Here is a 20,918-nt window from a genome sequence, read left to right as displayed (position 1 = left end):
GGCTGTGTGCTTTCTCCACTTCTCTTCTCCCTATATACCAATGACTGCATCTCAAATGATCCATCTGTTAAAATACTGAAGTTTACAGATGATACGACAATGATTGGTCTCATTCGAGACAACGACAAGCATACAGACAGGCGGTTGTACAACTTGCCTCATAGTATAATCGGAACAATCTGGAACTGAACACATTCAAAACCATAGAGATGGTGGTAGACTTTCGAAGAAATCCTCCCATACTACCACCTCTTACAATACTAGACAACACAATATCAACAGTAGAGACCTTCAAATTTCTAGGTTCTATCATATCACAAGATCTAAAATGGACACCTAACATCAAAAACGTCATCAAAAAAGCACAACAAAGAATGTTCTTTCTGTGCCAACTCAGAAAGCTCAAACTGCCCAAGGAGCTGCTGATACAGTTCTACAGAGGAATTATTGAGTCTGTCATCTGCACCTCTATAATTGTAACCCAACAGGACAGACACAGACTTCAGATGATAATTAGGACTGCAGAAAAAAACAATTACTACCAACCTGGCCTTCCATCGAGGACTTGTATACTGCATGAGTCAAAAAGAGGGCTGTGAAAATATTTACACACCCCTCACATCCTGGACGTAAACTGTTTCAACTCCTTCCCTCAAAATGATGCTATAGAGTACTGCACACAGAACAACTAGACACAAGGACAGTTTTTTCCCCAAAAGCCATCACTCTGCTAAACAAATAATTCCCTCAACACTGTTCAATTATTTACAAAGTGTGCACTACTATTACTGTTAACCTTCTTATCACTCCTTATCACCATCCCCTCCCACTTGTGACTGTATGACTGTAACTTTGTCGCTTGTATCCTTAGGATTTATATTAACTGTTTCCTAGTATGATTTGATTGCTTATTATAACTGATGATTATTATTAAGTGTTGTACCTTATGATTCTTGACTCTTAACGAATGTATCTTTTCTTTTATGTACACTGAGAGCATTTGCACCAAAACAAATTCCAAAACCAATCACACTTGGCCAATAAAAAATTGTATTCTATTCTGCCCCTTGTCTTTTAATTTCCTTACCATAGCAGTGGCATAGATGTTTGTTCTAAAGCTGTTCATCCTGACATCAATTAGCAACAACCGAGGCCAGCACCAACCATTTTACATCTTATCCAAGCTACATATAACTGCCTATCATCCCTATTACAATTGGCCATTACTATTTTCACAGCTTTTACAGATTGCCCCAATCTGGCCAATTGTGACCCATGTAAATGAGCAAACCAATAAAAATGTCTTGATAGTAAAAGCTTCTCAACCTTCACCTTATGGATACCCTCCTGGAGTAGGGCTGGTTAGTCCCTTCTTGACCTTTTAACTAATTTTAAATTTTTGCCTCATCTTATTTTTTTAACTTTTATGTATACTGTTTTATATTTTATAAACACTTTATTGTACCTTGCCCAAAGTCTCTCTTTGAGGGACATGGGTTTACAGAAATGTGAAAACCAAATAAACACATAAACAAACAATAACCAAATCAATCATTCAATGCACAAAGACTCAGAAATGAAATTGATAGAGAGTCTAATTACACTAATCAGAGCCACATGTTTCATGATTTAGAAGGCCTATTTTCTAGTCTAGATCCCTCAATTTCTGGGGATGGGGGATGGGGAGGAATCCTGTGGGGGGAGTGAGTTCCTGGTAATTTTTAAAAATTCATTAATGTGTGTGAAATGAAGTTTATTGTATTTAATTACTTTGCTAGAAGGTTTTTTTTTTTTGGAGTGGTTATAGACTTACTGTAAATTTAAAATGAAGTCAGTAATCACTATGATATCCGTTGTTTTAATTTTTATAAAGTTCTTTTACACCCCACTTTTCTATTATGGTTGTAATAAACAGAAAATAACATCCTATACGTAGGTCATGCTCTGTGTGTTTGCTTTGTCATCTGACAAGATGGTCTGCCATCACACCAAACCATGGGCCTCCAAAGGTCCATTTAATTTAACTCAGCTCTAGGAAAAGTCTTCAAATGCAGCTTTACTGGTTTGCTCCAGATCTCAGGTATGTTGGAGATATGCAAATGATGTAGGGAATCACAGACTGTATTTCAAATTGTGGGGGACAACTTGCAAATGGGGCAGATGGTGGTATGTATGGCAGAATTTGTTATAGGTGTCACACTCAAGGCCCATGGGCTGGATCCAGCATGTGGGGTGCTTAGATCTGGCCCAAGGGGCCAACCTGGAAACAGCACAGGACCAGCCCGAGGTGCCTTTCCAATAAAAATGGAGCTTGGGAGGGCCGTGCACGATCCTCCCAAGCTCCATTTTTACTGGCAGAGGGTTGCAGGAGGTCGTCACGGCTGAAAACGGACCTCGGGAACCCATTTTTGCTGGCAGCATGCTCAGGCCACTACAGGTGCCTCTGACACGAGTGACATCGAGCTTCACCATGCCCACCCTGATCACGCCCACCCTGATCATGCCCACCCCAGCCGCCCGAGGTCAAACACAACCCTGATGTGGCCCTCAATGAAGTCGAGTTTGACACCCCTGGTCTATACTAAGATCCAACAAAAGACCACAGGAAGAATATCCTCTTAGACATTGGCGATAACAGTCTCCATATTGTTTTTGTGTGTGTGATATTTAATGCTAACTAACCCAGCACCTTTAAATGGAAAATTTATTATCCCAGACTTGCAAAACAGATGTCACAAAATGTCCCCATATGTGCAAGAGATGCTTCCCAGACCTCTCTTTCCTGGAAGTTAAAAGAGCACTCCAAGGTGCAGCAATGTTTGAACTAAATAAGACGTGTCTCCCACATCCTGTTTTTATTTCTGTTTGCTTTGATTGAAATACTTTAGGCTCTGTGTATGTGTGGTAACGGTGCCTGTGTTCTGCTGACTTTATTACATGAACATATTCTGCTTTTATGGGTGAGGAACTATGGCCTCTGCCATTTGTGGTTGGTGGACTCTTAGAAAGAACAAATTGCGTTTTCTGTAGAGATGGTCCAAGAACACATTCTCAAAACTCTTCCTGTGCCAGCTCTATTAGGACCAAGAAAGTTGGCATCATGAAAAGTCGTTTTAAATAAACTGTCTTTTGACTAAGTGCAATGATTGATGAACAGGCGACTAAATACAGCTACCATCAGAAAATGACTTGCAGGACTGTCCATGGAGATTCTCAATTATCCAGGTTGTCCCAAAGGTGTTTTTCAAAAGGCAACTGGACTTTCTCGCTTCTTCAATTCTGACTGAATTATGGGGATTGAAATGGGTTCCATTCCCCAACATTCCGTCAGAACTGATGAAGCTTATTGGATGAGAAGTGAAATGTTTTCAAAGAAAAAAACCAAGAAAGTCCAGTTGCCCTTTGAAAAGCAACTTTGGGACTTGTAGGACTGGTTCTCTAACCAGTTTTGACAACCTCCCACCCACCCACCCATCCATTCCATCCCCTGACTTAGGGGATGAAGATCTGAAGATCTGAAATTACTGTTTTCTGTCCCAGTTTGTATCTGAGAATGTCTTCTCCTATTCCAGTGCCCACAAGTTTGATCAGCCCTCATATTGTTGACTTTCAAATTTTTAAAAACAGAGCTACTTTGGAGAGACTTCCAAATATGAATTGAAGCCATTGGTTATAGATTTGTGCATTAGGGATTGGTTTACTTGTTTTATTTTTATTACTCATTTATTTTTATACTGTGGGACATTTTATTGTACTTTTCTGGATGTGCTGTATACCACTGACACGGCTCCAGTTACATTTGGAATAAATCCAATAAATAAATAAATTAGACAAAATGTCTCTAACAGTTGTTATTTGTCTAAGTAGTTTTTAAGTGTTCCCACAATTGTAGCATATACTATTAATGCCGAAAGTCCTTAGCTGTAATTTAAACCTGGAGGGGTTCAAATTATGGTCTGAGAAACCTTGAATTTCCTTAAGCGTTTTTTTCTCCGGTGGGACTGGTCTATCAGGGCAACCTGGTTTATACAATTATGGGACAGAGCATCCTGCTTCTGTTTTTGCCTTTCAGCCCCAATCCAGGGGCCTTCACAGGCAGTCACTTTTGCAACAAACTATTTTTATGTTAAATTCATGTTTTACCAACAAAGAAATAAAAGGAGACTACTATTTCAAGCTATTTAGCTCTCATCCCAGGTTCGAATCCCAGAAGGGTATGGCTAGCTGATGACAGCTAAATAGTTTGAAATAGATCTATACTAGTCTCCCTTGAAATAGAACTATATTAGTCTTTTTTGTCGGTAAAACTTACATTTAACACTTGAACTTTCTTAATTTTTTTGACTATATCTCTATAATCAGACATACTTATTTCTTCTTTCTGTAGATTAAATTGGAATAAATACACTAATCATGCACAGTGTTTTAATAGAAAAATCCTGCTATTTTTCTCGATCTGTTTTAAAATATTGCAAGCAGTAGTATAGTGGTTGTACCAACAGCAATGTAGTTAGAGTACTTTTTTGGCAAATACAGATATCTCTAATTGGCATTTGGCACCATTACATCTTGCAGTTTTCTGCTTTCCATTGCTTGTTCTCCAAGATCTTATAGTTCATAGATACATAAATCTTGCTGACCCAGAGAATTGTCTGGCATACATTGTACAGCAAAAGTTACTGTATTTTGCATGCAATTTTGGATTATTATCTCTACTACCATGTATTCTTAGACATCCAGTATTATAGAAAGGAGAGTCTAAGATGTTATTTCTAAGATACTACATGCCAATCTCTTTTATTCCATTTCATGACATTTTTCCTTTAAGTTTATTTATTCAAAAGGGTTGTATCTAATAGTCTTCCCTCCCAATGATATGGCATTAAATGGGTTTTTGCAGTGATGGTTCTCTGGGGACCCTGAATGCCAAAAGATATGTAGGTATATGCAACCAAGTAAGGTCCACATTTCTCTTTGAATTTCTCTTCTAAAATCTATTGGCGAAAGAAGAAACACTACACAATTAACACACTTCCTGTTTGACTTTTCAGTCAGAGATTCTTGAGAAGGTTGCTTTAAAACTATGGAAACATTAAAAATTAAAGGAAACAAATCTCAGTTAAGGCTGAAAAGAACATCACCTAGCAACACACCAAGGATATAATGAGATACTATTAAACACTAGGAAAAATAAATCAAGTTCTTGGTAATATCTGCCATTTGGGGATGATCTCTTAATGTTGTTAATAAACAGATAAATCTGCTACAAACAGCAACTGATGGTGTGAAATGGAATAGTTGGCCAAAAAAAATGCTAATGATAAAAGCATATTCCCTATATGGATCAGCCAACATTCATGTTTTTTCCTTAGTTATGTAATTTAATGCTGCCCTGATTTCTAATAGGTGTGCCATATTATGCATATGTATCTTTAAAATACTTGTTTTATAAAATAAGTTGAGGTGGAATAAAACAGAAATTTAGAAGGGTAAAATTAAAACACAGATAAAATAAATGTAATCAGAATTGACTTAGAATTGTGTTGTCATAAAGCTGTAGAAGATCCAAAATGAAGGGAAAGGAAAATATTCCCAGGAAGTAACTTACCACAATGGAATTCTAAAATATGGGCAAATGAAATGCTTGCCTAATTCCAGCATCCTGTTACTCTTGGTGACTAACCAGATGCCTATGAGAAATGCTATGAATGCAATGGTTCTCTTCCATTATATTTCCAAGAATGGTAGCATAATATCGTTAAAGATAGCATAGTAACTAATAGCTAATAGCTTTATCTACTTGAAATGTATTTAATGGTCCCATGGAACCATCAAAGTTAGGGTAAGGACTACAGAATTTCTGTAACATCTTTGTTCCCTATGCCATCCATCTGGTAAACTCGCAAGATTCATTTTTTTCGACATGTACATGTATACATCCAAACTAGACAGTGTTGTTTTGCTGTGTCATATAGTATATGTGGGTATATGCATAATTATGTATGTATGTATGTATGTATGTATGTATGTATGTATTCATTCATTCATTCATTCATTCATTCATTCATTCATTCATTCATTTTCATTCATTCATTCATGTTTGTGTAGTATATATTGGAGGTGGTGACCCTTTGAGAGCTGTATGCAATAAAATTTCATGTTAATGTATGTCGATTAGTGTACGTTCAAAGTGTCAATAAGATTATTTTAAGTCTAAGTCATTTAAGAGATCAGAGAAAGATATGAATATCATATAGCTTATAACTGTTACTGTTGTGAGCCACCTAAAGTAGCTTAAAATGAGCGGCCATATAATTTTTTTCAATAAATAAATAAATAGTGTATGTCTTGCATTTAGATTTCTTTTGTATGCATTGGAAGCTATCTATCATGTTTATGAATATTCTATATAAGAAGGGACCCAACTATCATCAGGTTCAAGATCCATAGCAGAGCAACTTTGGCTGGAGTTGAATCATAAGTGAAGCCAAACAGATATTCAAATACAGTAATAAATACTGTGATAGCAATCCACAGACACCAGCACTCAGAAGAATTTATAATTACAATAAATTCTTTATTTAAAGGGTTTAAATTTATTTATAAATTTATTCTTTTTCATATAAGAAAGATTTTTTTAAATGTGCAAGGACCAAAATAAATACAAACTAAAATAATATGAGTTCAGGATACAGAGGCAATAGGTACACCAGGATGGGGAGAGAACCAGGGCCAGGATGGGGAGAGAACATCCTGGAGAAATTCTATGGAATTACTAAAAGTCAATATTGACATCACCTAATGAAACAATTAAAACAATTTATTTAAAGTCAGAGTAGGTTTGGATTTAAAGTCAGGTGGATATTATTAGTAGAATATTATTAGTAATAGAGGGGGATGAAATGGGTCAGAGGTTAAAGACATTGAATTTGTCAGCTGGAAAGCTGACAGCCTGAGTTCAAAACCAAATGCTATATGATGGGCTGAGCTCCCGTTCCTGTCCCAGCTTTTGCCAACCTAGCAGTTGAAAGCATGCAAATGTGACTAGACAAATAGGTACCACTTCAGTGGAAAAGTAACAGTATTCTGTGTACCTTGGCATATAGTCATGCTGGCCACACGATCATGGAGGTGTCTTTGGACAACACTGGTTCACTTGGCTAAAAATGGAGATGAGCACCAGCGCCTAGAGTCAGACATGACTGGATAGGGGAAACCTTTAACTTTGCCTTTATTATTCACAGAATGTTATTTCTGGCAAACGGATAGATTTTGAAACTTTGTCCCCAGATTTTTGCTGCCAGTTTTCTTTCTCTTCCTAAGAAGGCAAGAAGTAAAAATAATTTATAATAAGAATGAGATTAATTTTTACATTTCAAAAAATGATAAATATTTTGCCATAGGTTAAATTATATTTGTACTTCTTTCCTACTTTAATGGAAAATATATTCCTCTACACATTAACCCATAAACAATATTACCTAGAGATGTGTTAATAATAGTTTCATTCAGCTCACACATATTAAGTCCCAATAATTCCTCCAGCAAAAAAGCTTTCTATGCAAATGGTATGAAAACCTTGAAAACAATACTGTAGACCTGCTAATTCCTTTATTTGGAAACTGTTGCTATAGTACAACCACTGAGATGAATTTCTCGAACAATAAGAGACAATGGTAAATTATAGACTGCTCATGTTCCTCCAATAGGTTGTAGAAAATGCAATATATGATTAGTCCTGAACAAGCAGAACTTGCCTAAAAGAAGCAATTCAATTTACTTACAAGAATAGGAAATATTCTGACCTGATATTTTCTGATGTTTTGGAATATAGAAAGAACTGGAGTTCACCCTCTTGTCCTCTATATAGTTCGTGCTCTGTTGGTAACAAGGTAGAATGAGAAAGTATATATTTGCAAAGGTATAAATTCTATAAATGTAAAAAGTTAAGTGTTGTACCTTATTATTCTTGACACTGGACGAATGTATCTTTTCTTTTATGTACACTGAGAGCATTTGCACCAAGACAAATTCCTTGTGTGTCCAATCATACTTGGCCAATAAGGAATAATTCATGCTAGTCTACCATCTTGTAGTATTACCAAGCAGCAGAATAAGCTCAGTTGCCGCCCCCAAAAAAAAAAAACCACCAGATTCTATTAGAGGAGAATATTTGTGGCACAGGGTTGAACTGTGGGTCCTTGGAGTTTTCTGACCATATTTGAATTTTTTTGCAGATGTTTCACTAATCAAACAGGAAACATCATCAGTATTCTCTGAAAATAAACACCAGTCCCTTATATATTTGCACACATGTATTGTCTGTATCACAGGGACACAGGGCAGAAAACAAACTACATAAACATAACACAACACAGTCCTTTCAGCAGTTCCAAGAAGGCTCCATACCCATTTGCACTACTCAGGTGACCCTGAAGACACAGACAAACATCTAGACCAGTTGTCTGCAAGGAATAGAAATCCTTCCATTCTCCACCATCCAGTCAAAGCTGAAGACGCTTCTTGGATGAGAAGTGAAACGTTTTCAAAGAAACCAAGAAAGCCCAGTTGCCTCTTGAAAAGCAACATTGGGAAAATCACGAGAATCTCCGTAGATACCAAATGCATAGGTAGAAAATAAAAGGTACCTGTCTCAATAGTAGTAGTAGTAGTAGTAGTAGTAGTAGTAGTAGTAGTAGTAGTAGTAGTAGTGGTGGTGGTGGTTGTGGTGGTGGTGGTGAGAGGGAACTTGGAACTCCTAGTACACAATCATTTAAATATAAACCAGCAATGTGCTGTAGCTGCCAAAAGACACAGTCCTAGGCTGCATTAACAGAGGGATAGAATCAAGGTCATGTGAAGTAGTAGTACCACTTTATAATGCCTTGGTAAGGCCACACATCGAATATTGCATCCAGTTTTGGTCACCATAATATAAACAAGAAATTGAGACACTAGAAAAAGTGCAGATAAGAGGAACAAAGATGATTAGGGGACTTTATAAACAAAGAATGGTTGCTGAAATTGGGTACGCCTAGTTTAATGAAAAGAAGGACTAGGGGTGACACGAGAGCAGTTTTCCAACATTTCAGGGGCTGCCACAAAGAGGGGAAGGTGTCCACCTATTATGCAAAGCACTGAAGGCAGGACAAGAACAATAGATGGAAAGTAATGAAGGAGAGAACCAACCTAAACCTAAGGATAAATTTTTTGACAGTTACAGTAACAATTAATCAATGGAACGACTTGCTTCCAGAAGTTGTGGATGCCCCGACGTTGGATATTTTAAGAAGAGATTGGACAACCAAATGTTATAGGATTTTCTGCTTGAGTAGGGAGGAGTTTGGACCAAAGGACCTTCATGGCCCCTTCAAACTCTGTTATTCTGACGCATAGAAAACTGCAGTTTTGACTGTCATGCTATTTTAGTATCCCATAAATATGTTATTCAAACTTTTTATCTTTTAGAACAAATTGCTTATAAGTTTGCCTGAAATTTCTCTTTTTCAGAAATTTGTGATTATTATTATTTATTACAAATTGATACCACCAGCAAAACCAAATCAGAGTTCAGTGATGTCTGTGATTGACTCGTATCTTTTAATTAACACCTGGAAGAGAGACTGCTTAGGCAAGCTAGATCTTCCTGTTTACTCTTGCAAGCTGTGAAATAACAAACTTTCTGCTCTAACTCCAAATAGGCAATTATTTCCTTGTTTTGTCTCAGCAGGTGCCCAATATCTGCTGGACATTTAATCCTCAACAATATGTAACCTCTTGCTGATGGCTAAACTAATCAAGTTGGCAGCATTCCCGGGAGGGTCGGGGAGGAGAGAGACCTGAAACACGGCCACTTTATCTATCTTTAAAAGATGGCCAGATGACCTCTGGGAGAGGTACAGCTAATCTGGCCCTATACTATGGAGGGCTTTAAATGTATAAAGGTAAAGCAAAGGTTCTCCTTGCACACACGTGCCAGCCATTTCCAGCTCTAGGGGGCAGTGCTCATGTCCATTATAAAGCAAAGAGCCAGCACTATCTGAAGACGTCTCCGTGTTCATATGGCTGGCATGACTAAATGCCGAAGGTGCACGGAACACTGTTACCTTCCCACCAAAGTGGTCCCTATTTTTCTACTTGCATTTTTACATGCTTTCGAACTGCTAGGTTGGCAGAAGCTGGGAAAAGTAATGGGAGCTCTCTCAGTTACATGGTGCTAGGGATTCAAACCTCCAAACTGCCAACCTTTCTCATTGACAAGCTCAGCGTCTTAGCCACTGAGCCACCGCGTTTCTGTTTATAGCACCTTAAATTAGCCAGCACCTTAAATTGTACCCAGAAAACAGCCCTAGCCAAGAGTGCCACCTACTCTCTAAACAGCAAGTTTGTTGTAGTGGTTAAGGTACTGGTCTAGAAACCAGGAGGCTATGAGTTCTATTCCCACTTTAAAGATGAACCTGTCTGGGTGACCTTTGGCCATTTCCTATCTCTCAACCCAATTCAGCTCACAGAATTGTTGCTTATATGTACAAGTGCAAAGCTATGTTTTCAGATGGAAAGCACACCAGAACTGTCTACCTTTCAACAAAATACAGAATTATCAACATAAGGCAAATATTCTAATAAAAAAATCAAAGTCCCTAAAATCATTTGGAATGATGATTGTAACCTTTCATGCAAGTTCTTCATATTAATAAAGTCAAACAGTAGCAGTTCATCCCTTCATTAAAAAAATTGCTTTCAACAGAATATACTGCTTAAAACAAATATAGGTGAGGAATTTTTGATTTAGAATATTAAATAAGGGTAGTGATCGGTTAAATTGCAAGTCCCTGGTCGGTTCTGTGTTTAAACAAGTCTATTTCTAAAATGCCACAGAGTAAAGTTATACTGAATGATATTTATTTATATTATTACATATAATATCAAACCAGTGGATCATGAATTCCTTGTGTGGCTTTCAAAGCAAAATATTAGTTGGCTCTATTACTAGTCATTTTTTAAATTGATATATTGAGTGCTGAACATCAGGTTAGGCCTTAGCATTAAATTAGATCTGCATTCAAAATATACAAGAATTAGTTTGTATGTATGTTCCAGCCAATAGTGTATTCATTTGAAAGGCTGAATTTAAGACATGAATTGGGAGGTGGGGGTAGGACCTCTCATCTGCCAGCGTTACCATATTCTGAGATAATCTAATTCTTCCATTATAGAATTAAGTGCGTAGGAAGAAAAACCTAGGCTTCCTTTCCTATGGATGCAGTAATAATGCTCTAATTTAAAAGAGGTTTTTGCAGGGAGTAAGAGAAAAAAATGCCAGCATCTTTTAATACTGGATGGTCAGAATTTTCCATAAATTCATCAGAGGGCTTCCCTGAAAAAAAATGGTGAGGAAGGAGAGTCGAAAAGCAGCATCACTATTACTAAAAATCTTGCTATAAAACATCTGAAAACTATTTTATGAGGAATGATTATGGGTTGGCCTTGAATGTGTCATTTTTTTTTGTTCTATGAGCTGTTCTCATATTGGCTTTAATCCTATTTTAGTCATCCAGCAATTTGTGAGTTGGCCTGCCACATAAATTGGTTAAATAAATAAGTAATACTCCTGGAGGGAGTGGCTACAAGGACACATTAATTATAGATTGTCAATGTCCACCCGACAGTTCTAAGACCACTCTCAAAGCCTATATAAAATGAATACATTGTAAATCCATTGCATACCTGGAATTGTCTGATGACATTGAGAATGAGTTGGGCAAGCATATAAATTTTCTGAATGAATGAATAAATGAATTAATTCTTCAGCCATGGAGATCTGGCCATTCCAGAAAACGAGTATCTTCACGCAGCAAAGTAGAATAGGTAGAAAGTCCTGTTTTGCCATCCTATCTCAGGGTTCCTACCATCTGTCGATCTCTCTCTCACACACACACGCACACACACATCAAGCACCAACAACCTCTTTATTCGCTCGTTGGAAAAGCAAAGCAAACTATGGATGTCACAGTATTGAAAAGAGCCAGCAACTGTCCCATAGGAGGGTTGACAGAAAACTGTATTTAGATTAAAAAAAACTCTAAAACAATATTTTAAACAAAAATATGTTCTTAAGAGAATAAGGATTTTGCTGTACTTTAAAATAAGGCCAGTAACATTACTAAAGAATAGTTGGCAAACACCTAAGATTCTTGCTGTTAACCTTAAGTTTATCAAACAACATTATTGCAATTAGTATTGCAGCGATTTATTTCTTTAAAATACAGCTAAATGTGCTTGTTCCTATAACGACATAAATCCATCTAAAACTTTATTTAGCTCCAGAAACAACCTTTTCCCCCATTAGTATGAGATGGTTAAAGTTTGCACCAAATATTATCCTGAAACTCAAGCTGTCCTGGGATGCCAGCTATTTTTAAAAAGGCAGTTCTGCATTAAACTAATTGTGATGGAACATTATCCAGATTCCCAGGAAAGAGAGAATAATTCTAAAGCAGCAACAGACAATGCAGTTTAAATATTTTGTGTGAGAGAAATAAGAAGCAACAGAGTGGTCAATGTTTGGAATACTCTACCTGACTCTGTGGTTTCTTCCCCAAACCCCAAAAACTTTATCCTTAGACTGTCTACTATTGACCTCACCCCTTTCCTAAGAGGTCTGTAGGGGGCGTGCATAAGCGCACCAACGTGCCTACCGTCCTTGTCCTATTGTTTCTTTTTATTTTTCTTATAAGTATCCATCTCATGTATTCAAAACTATGTTTATTCTTATACCTGTATCTTGTAAGCAATTAACAAATCAAATAAATAAAAATAAATAAATAAATAGTTCCCAGAGTGTATATTTTATGGTTTGCTTTACTTTGGTAAAATTTCTGTCTATAGGAAAGGGACAATTAAGAAAACTGCTTAGAAGAACCTCAACGGGTCTTTCTTGGATTTTGGAGTCTGACATAAATGGTTGAAATTCCACTCCTTTTTTATGTGTCATATGGGCAAGGCATGTAAAAAAGGGGGAATGGCTTGAAAAGGTACCATTCTTACTTTTCTTGATATGTCCCTCTGAATACCCATGACAGAAATCTGTGCGTTGGAAATAACAGCAATGACTCAGGTTCAGTGATGGTACTCTACCGGTTTGGCCCAGTTTGGCCGAACCAGTAGCGCCAACAATCATCTGTGAGTGAACTGGTTCATTCCGACAATCAGCTGCTGGGCCCTCCCACCTGCCGGCTCTATACTGGCCTTTATTTCCTGCTTTTCAACCTCAGCTGCTTCACGCAGTACAGCTGATTAGTCAGCTGTTTTACACATAAGGCTTACAGCAGAAGGTGAGTCGTAAATGCTGTGCACACGTAAAGTGCACATTTGGTGCGCATGCGCGCTCACACTGAACTAATAGGAAAAAATTTTTGAAACCCATCACTGCTCAGATTGGTTAGTTCACCATGCGATGGAAACACGTTAGCACAAGTTGTTGTTTGACTGTTTTCACACAATATGCTTAAATAAGTCTTACTAACAGTCTTAACTTTGTTCATTTTTTGTGATTTAGTCTGTGGTTGTGATTTAGTCTGTGGTACAAAGGTACCTCACTTGATTATGATTCCATGTAAGGTTTATAGTTCAGGTTTCATCAATTCATTTTAAAATTGGAATAATTTTGTAACTAGCGCAAGCACTTTGTGATAATTCATCTTAACTCTGCTCTATCTAAGCTGGAAAAACTGAATTGATCCAGGCCATGTTTCCAAGTCAAATAAATACAAAGAATCCTAGGCTAGAATTTATAAGAAAAAAAGGAATAGTTACACTGCATTAGGTCAAGATCCATTCTAGTCGAGAATGAGTTCTCACAATGGCTAATCAGGTAAGGTCAGGAATATTACTTGCCTAAGACAAAAAACCCTAGTTTCATAGCATTTCCTTTTTTCACTAGGTCTTCCTATTGGCTCATCCTATTTCATCCCATAGCTTGCCCACCATCAGAATCATTTTATGTCTTCCTGCTAATCTGTATGTACCCACAATGAAAAATAACACTAAATCTTAAAGACCAATAACTCTTGAACAATTGTCCTGCACAAACTTATCCATATCCATTTACAGCACTCCAAATTAATATGTATCACTATATGTTGTAAAATGAATTCCATTGATGTTTAAAAATCAGCTTCACAGGATGGAAAATCTATCCTAATATTTTGAGTAAGTCCATTTTTTAATGTGGCAAGATGTTAATGCATTTTCTAGTTGTTCTTTTCTCAACATCATTCTTCCCTAGTTTTAAATTCTTATTTACCTTTCCTTTCTGCCACATAATTAACATAACTGAAAACGTTGTATAGAAATGACATTTTAATTGTTTGTGCCATTTTCAGCTAATGTAATTAAATAAGAGGTATTATGAATTCACAATGAGGATTATATGGCAATGTGAAGCATTGAAATGCAGTAATTGCCCCAGCTATTTTCTTATTAAAATGAAATCCTAGGGAAAATATTTACTGATGATGACATCACTTCAGAATATCTGTTTAAAATGAATGTGGTGAGGAAATGTTATATTCTTTGCATTTTTGGAAAGCCACCTTTGCTTTTTGTTTAAGAGGAAAGCAGTTCTAAAGAGGAAAATAAAAGATAGGATTCAAATATGTAAATCTCATCCCTGGAGCTTTTGTAACAAAAACTTAACCTAAATTTAGATGTTTCTGTTTAGATATACAGTTATTAAATGTATTTGCATGGTGGATCTATGTCCATGGTTCAAGCAGTGTTATGTTCAGCCTTCTAATCAGGAATATTTTCAAGTATTTGTTAATATAAGAAAACGTAATCCTGATTGTTAGCAACTCTACCTATTCAGCAAACACATAAAAGAAATTCAACATTTTCAATATATGGTCCAGAACAAGTTTAAGGATATTTTAACTTAGCTTTTTCATGAGGCCATTTCATCAAGTTATTGAAACTAATTTTAACATTTAAATTAGGTGCACATGAGCTGCATGAAACACTTTGTAGCTTGCAAGTTTGGCCAGACTGTTCTGGATTGGTTCTAGATTGATCACAATGCAAACAAATAAAAATACAGAACATTTTAACCAAGACAAAAATCCAGAATGATTTTATTGGCAAGTAAGTCAATAAATAGGTTGATACACCTCACCTCTTCCTCTTCGTGACCTGTGGACCAGCCTGTTCATCAATGCTTCTAGCATTTTACCTGCCACTGTACTTGGACTGGTATATTTGACCAACCTACTTGATCATTAGTTCTTTCCTTTCCTTCTTTCCTTTCCTTTCCTTTCCTTTCCTTTCCTTTCCTTTCCTTTCCTTTCCTTTCCTTTCCTTTCCTTTCCTTTCTTTCCCTTCCCTTCCCATCCACCCTGCTGTTACCATCCATAGCTTTGCTTCTTCTCCATTCTTTCCAATTCCTGAATCAAACATGGATCTGAAACATTATAAATAGTGGTGGGATTCAGCCAGTTTGCACCACTTCAGGGGAACCAATTGTTAACTTTTTGAGCAGTTTGATGAACTGGTTGTTGGAAGAAATGATTAGGGCAGAGAAGCGGTTGTTAAATTATTTGAATCCCATCACTGATTATAATGTTATCTATCTGCAAAAGTCTTTCTTTGTATTTTGCCTCAACTGTCGAAATGCTAAGCCACTTCAAGATATAATTCCATTTACTAGTAAAAGGTAATGCATTTTTGTAATGTTAATGTTTTCGTATTTCAAATGGCTTTTATTATTTTCTAAGCCATCTTAAGCCATCCCCAAACATCAAGATATTTGGCATACAAATTTAATAAAATAAATAAATGAAATACATAGAACTCTTGGCCATGTTAAATACCTTGCTTTCTAGGTTATTGAAAGAGAGGTGTGACATCCCAGACCAGGACTGGACATGCTCCTAGCAGCTGAGAGATACTGAGATGGTTATGCTTTGTTTTATTTCACTTCCCTATCTATACAGCCCAACCTTCAGATCTAATAGCCCTCCATCTATTAAACTGTTTGACAATTCATGTCAGAAGAGAGTGTTATTCCTTTTGGCACACAAGCACACAGATCCATCCAGAAAGGTAACTGCGTTTTCTTCTCTATTGCTTTCACCATATGGGAATTGACAATTGTTGCATCTTCACCTCTGACTAGATGGTTGGGGATAGAAGGATTTTCATTCTTTGCAGACAGCTCATCATTTACATTCTTTTAGTGAGTAGTTAAGGCCAGCTGGAGGTTTATCTGTGTTGTCACGGTTACCTGAGTGGTGCATATTGGTGTGGAGCCTTCTTGAAACTTCTGAAAGGACTGTGTTGTAGACTGGATATAATACAAGGTATCCAGGTGGGGGTGGGTTGTAAAAGAAAATCAAGATGGGGATCATGACCTAGGTAATCTAACTCCTGTCCCTTTTTAATGTGTGGTACATATCAAGATGAACTTTTAAAAGGGGGGAGGGGCTTCAATTATGTGATCACAGTCACCAAGTTGATACCCCTGCTGGCTTACACTCATAATACATCTTACATATAGGTAATCTTTGAGTTATGACTGGTTGCTTAGTGACTGTTTGAAGTTATGATAGAGTTCCCAGGGCAAACTATGACCCAGTTCTAAAGATCCAATAGCTTCCCTCCCATGGTTACATCAATACATTTAGGCACTAAGCAACTGGCCCAAGGATGTTTTTGCCAAAAATTGATCATTACTTCTAGTTTTTGGCAAAAAACACCGCATAGCGGACAATGGGTTCATTTATCAACAGCAACATTTGCTTAATGACTGCTAGGAAAAAGTTCACAAATTTGGGTCAGTCATGTGGGTTCCCCACTTTACAACCATCACAACATACAACTAAAATTGGCGGGATCAAGGATTACCTGCACTATGATATACCATACTGTACTGTATTATAATATACTATACTATCCTGTACTCTACTCTGACTTCCCCTATCCTACTCTACTCTACTCTACCTACTCCACTCAACTATTTTTAGAGCTTAAGTACTAAACTAGTGGTTCTCAACCTTTTGGACCCCATTTAAATACTTGTTGTGGCCACATACCCCCAAGATCTAACTCAAGATTTAAATCATAACATTTCTTCAAACCTTTGTGGACTCCTGTGATGACCGTAGGGTGAGAACCACCCTCCTTACTATACTATATCCTATACTATACCCTATATTATCCTTTCAGCTTAAGTACTCTACATTACTCTACTCTTCTCTACTTACAGCTTAAGAAATGACCAGTTTAAATCTAATTTGGGAGCAGAGGCTGAATTTTGTCATGGGGATTTCAGGAGATAAAGAGGAGAATGAAAGCAAAATATTTAAATTGCTACAGATTCTACTTGTCATGAGATGTCTAAAGGAGAAAGAGCACATAATCTTGTTATAGGATCTAAGGCATTAATTTTTAGTACTTTGCCAAATGGAGTTATGGAAACCTTGATGTATAGAGAAGAATGTACAGCTGTGAATGTTTTATTCAGTGTCATACAGTTGGTTCATTTAGTACTGTCTACTGTTTTAATTTTCAGTAATATAAAAAGGAAAGTTTACCCATTTATCCAAGCAGGGGAGCCCATAAGGGTAAGTGGAAAAAATCAAGATGGTGGCCGCAACTGCATGGTTGAATGCAATGTTATTACTTTCACAGTGCAAACTAAGCTACAACTGTTCTGTATTTAATAAAAGTCAGAAGCACGTAGGTCACATTCTCCTTAATTCTGAATAGGCTTTGTGGATCACAAATTATATTGGCCTGCTATGAATTAAACATCTCAGACAGCTATTTATCTTGATCACATCTGTTGCAGATTGTATAACTTTGTTCCTCCCAAAGTTGTTCTAGAGTCAGAAATGTTCCACTTTTGGGGAATAGTGCTATTTCCCCAAATGTCTTCTGAGGGTTTGGAAATTATAGAGGGAGTTTGATGTTGTAAAGTAAAAAGGAGAGGAGAGAAATGATGTCAAACATTTTGGGGGCAGAAATAATATCATCTATAAAATGTTAATGGTACAATTTTGCCGATGCCAAATGGCTTAGTAATTAGAGGACAGAAGATGTGATTACAAAAGTCAAATGCTGAGACTATCAAGCCCCTTAATGAGTATATGGGCCCAGGAAATCTCTTGGGGTCAAAAAAATAAATGGAAGGCGCACTGGAAGACTTCATGCTGTCTGAACTTGATTGTTTGCTTGCAGACTTTTCATTACCCAACTGGGTAACATCATCAGTGCGAAGGAGTGTGGAATTTGCTACTTATTTATATATAGTAGCTTGTCCTGTCAATTTAGAAGGGATAGGTAGTTGTTTTAATTAGTAAAAGTCACCACTGCTATCCATTACCATTCAAAACTTTTTAAATTGAAGTCACATTCTTTTATAGGAGATACCACAGATAAAAACATCAGCTGTTATCCATGAAAATCTTCAAGGGGAAATTTGCTGGAAAAAATTAGCACAGAGCTGGACTAAGAATGTTTGGAGAATGTGTTCTTGATCCTCCTTGTAATTTCATCAGGTGAAATCTTATGCTTGTGGAAGGCTGTCAAAATAAAGCTGTCAAAATCACACATAAAATATGAAAATTGAGCCTAGTAAGAGAACATTTGCATGGGTTTTACTGCTTGAAATAATAATTTTAAAAGCATGCCATTATTCAGAGAATATACACTGTACTGCTCTTCCCTAATTAGATATTTCCATAAAGTTATAATAAGCTTTTAAAATAAGATTCTCCTCTCCTCCTTGCCAGATCCTTGGCGCTCCCTGCAAACTGGATGGATTTCTGCTGACTTGGCCACAAATAAGCCAAGCAATTTCACAAGTGGAGAGATGCTTGAGATTTTTTATTCCACATACAAAGTGAAAGCATTAGTTTAGGAATAAAAGAAATCTACTTCTGGTCACAATAGTAACGGGTGAAATTCCTGCACTATGACTCCTGCTGTTATTGCCTAGCCTCAATGCAGAGATATCCCACTTGCGTACAAGTCTCATATCCCCTTACTACTGGCATTCATAAAAGCTGGAAGTTCACATCATCCAAAGGGCACCTAGAGGTCAGATTGCCTGCCTGTCTCTTAAGGATAACAGAAATGAACACAGAATATTATTTTGAAAGTGGGACAGGGCTAAATATTATAAGTTCAGCCCCAGGGGCAAAGATTACACTTTGAGTTCACAAGATCACACATTCAGACCTTGGCATCCACAGAGGGCTCTTAAAACCTTGAACATTAAAATCTTCAGAACAATTACAGATCAAGGTGCTTTAAATCATACAGAAGAAGCCAAACCAGGAAAACCTGGTCATGTCCTATATATGAGATGATATCAAGCAGCATTTTTTTTCTTTGACATTATCCTTTATTAGAACAGCTAGCCATTCTAGCCTATTTGAAAGTGAAAGGAACAGAGGAAAAGAGGTGACTGAATTCTTTATCTTATCTTTAGAGGTCTGATTCTGATTCACAGTTTATATCTGGCCTGTACATTAAGAAGGCAGGCAAAGACATTATGTTCCCGATAAAGGTGAAATGTTTCACGATTAAAATATGCCATATCTAAATATGCATCTCTTTTAATAAACATATTTATGCAAATTTTATGTAATCATGAACTCTTTTTTGGGAGAGCAAGGGTTGGGATGGGAGCAATGTATATTGAATTATCTGACGGAATCATCAAATAATACATACCTGTCATGAGATTATAGGGAGAACTTAGGGTGACTTTAGAACTGCTGCATTATTCAGGCAGCTCTCCTGAAAGGAAAATTACCTGAGATGTACAAAAAGCTTGGACCAAACTTAGAAATGCCTTAAGCCTTATATATCTGTTTCACATGTTCTGGAAATATGTGCAGAAAACAGGCTCAGAGCCATGAAAACAGACTGGGAATAAGGCTATGAATTTGGGAAATATTGAATTTTCCCAGGAGCAAAATTCATCAATGCAAAGGAATATATTTTATCTCTCTCTAGTATTGGACTATGTATGCAAAGGTCAGATCCATGTTGCTGAGACTTTTTCCAACCTATTTGTCACCTAATTGGGAGAGAAGTCGAGAGTTAAAGGAAAAATAGGTCAACAGTGGATTTTAGCAATATTGTCCTGGTATTGATATCACACATACATTGCAGCAGGGTAGAACAGTGCAATAAAGGAGCTATCCCCATGTTGCTGAAGATACTTCATTTGGCTTGGCTGGGGAGGGGGCGGGGGGGGAGGAGAGGACTTGACACTCGATCTTTCACTCTTACCAAATACAAACAAATGGTTTTTGGCAGTGATTTGCTCTCCAAGTTTGTTTCAATTTAGTTTCTGAACATTTCATTACCAAACTAGGTAACTTTATCAGCAGGATTTTCTTGTCCAATTCTCCTCAGCTTATAAATTTTTTGTGTGCCAGTGTGGTCGGTTGGTCATCTGATTGGTTGTTTGTTTGAAGCTTTATTTAAATTTTGAGCTGCTGATTGGTTCTCTTGTTGATTGGTTGTTCCAGTGGTCTGGTTTTTTATATATTCATATGTTGGATCTAGAGAGCAATATGCTTGTTGTTCCTTTGGTAGAATACCAGGCTTCAATAAATTCATATGTGACAGGTGTTAGTATGTTGAATGATTTTTGTTCCTTTCCAATCAAACTGGTGTTGTTTATTATCAATGTGGGTTAAGATCAGGGAAACAAATGATGTCTTGATTCTTTTCAAGGAAAATTATTGTGGACTTTCAATCTGGGTGACAAGTTCTATCTTTTATGACTGATGCTGAATAAACAATAGTAAGATAAAGAAGATAACAGAGAGATTAAAAAAAATAACAAGTAGAAACAAAATATCATAGACAAGGTAGATTTCACACCAAATTGGCTTTTCTTGTGC

At 36.9% G+C, this 20,918-nt stretch overlaps 1 long non-coding RNA gene across 2 annotated transcripts in view; it reads left to right on the top strand.

The window, feature by feature from the left end:
• LOC113414969 (uncharacterized) overlaps positions 1 to 20,918 on the top strand; it is a 45,315-nt gene that overhangs the window by 8,332 nt on the left and 16,065 nt on the right. Inside the window, exon 1 of one of the 2 annotated variants that reach the window (XR_015746147.1) lies at positions 17,157 to 17,507. The exons of the other annotated variant lie outside the window; for it this stretch is intronic. This is a non-coding gene — a long non-coding RNA (uncharacterized LOC113414969). Of the gene's footprint in view, positions 1 to 17,156; positions 17,508 to 20,918 lie in introns of those variants that run through there. 2 annotated transcript variants of the gene reach the window in all.

Source organism: Notechis scutatus, chromosome Z (assembly GCF_049901735.1).
Source record: "Notechis scutatus isolate UNSWTSFEM ecotype Mainland chromosome Z, rNotScu1.2, whole genome shotgun sequence".
Taxonomy (NCBI): Eukaryota; Metazoa; Chordata; class Lepidosauria; order Squamata; family Elapidae; genus Notechis; species Notechis scutatus.
Note: the sequence above shows the minus strand (reverse complement) of the source record. Positions and strands in the feature narration are given on the sequence as shown.